We start from the raw sequence: 578 nt of genomic DNA, 5'->3' as shown, positions 1-578 counted from the left end.
GAAATCTAGTTATGCGATTCTCACATCATAGCAGTGAATTATTTAGAATGCATTTTTGATAGGGCCATTTCTTGTTTAAAAATAACATGAGTGATGAAGTGTTGGTCATGTTTTATACTGATGACTATCTGGTATCAACAAAGAAGTTTAGTTAGAAGTCAAGAGGAGGTTATTCTGTTTATTTGTTTTGTCTTTACTTGTTTCTCAGCAAAAATTCTACACTTACAATGTCAACTTACTTATTTTATACAACTTATCCTATCAATAAAGACTTTAATTTTGAGAGTATTTGGTTACTTTCTTAGTAGTAGCGCTTCTTAAATGCAATGAGACAGTCATAAACAGGCAACCAACAGTTTTACAATAAGGAAGGATTGATGAAGCATGATGGAGGGAGAGCTTTTTAACCGTAAAACAGATATTTACTCCCATTTTGATCCCACATCATTCTCTTCCTTACCAAGGAAAAGTTCAGAATTTTACCTATGCCTCTAAATCTAGATGTTTTATTTTTGTTTGTTCTAATTTAAAATTTAGTTAAAATACAGGGCAATATTGGTTGCAGGAGCAGAATTCAG

This window comes from Suricata suricatta, chromosome 7 (assembly GCF_006229205.1).
Source record: "Suricata suricatta isolate VVHF042 chromosome 7, meerkat_22Aug2017_6uvM2_HiC, whole genome shotgun sequence".
Classification (NCBI taxonomy): Eukaryota; Metazoa; Chordata; class Mammalia; order Carnivora; family Herpestidae; genus Suricata; species Suricata suricatta.
The sequence above is the reverse complement of the archived record's forward strand: the minus strand, read 5'-3'. Positions refer to the sequence as shown.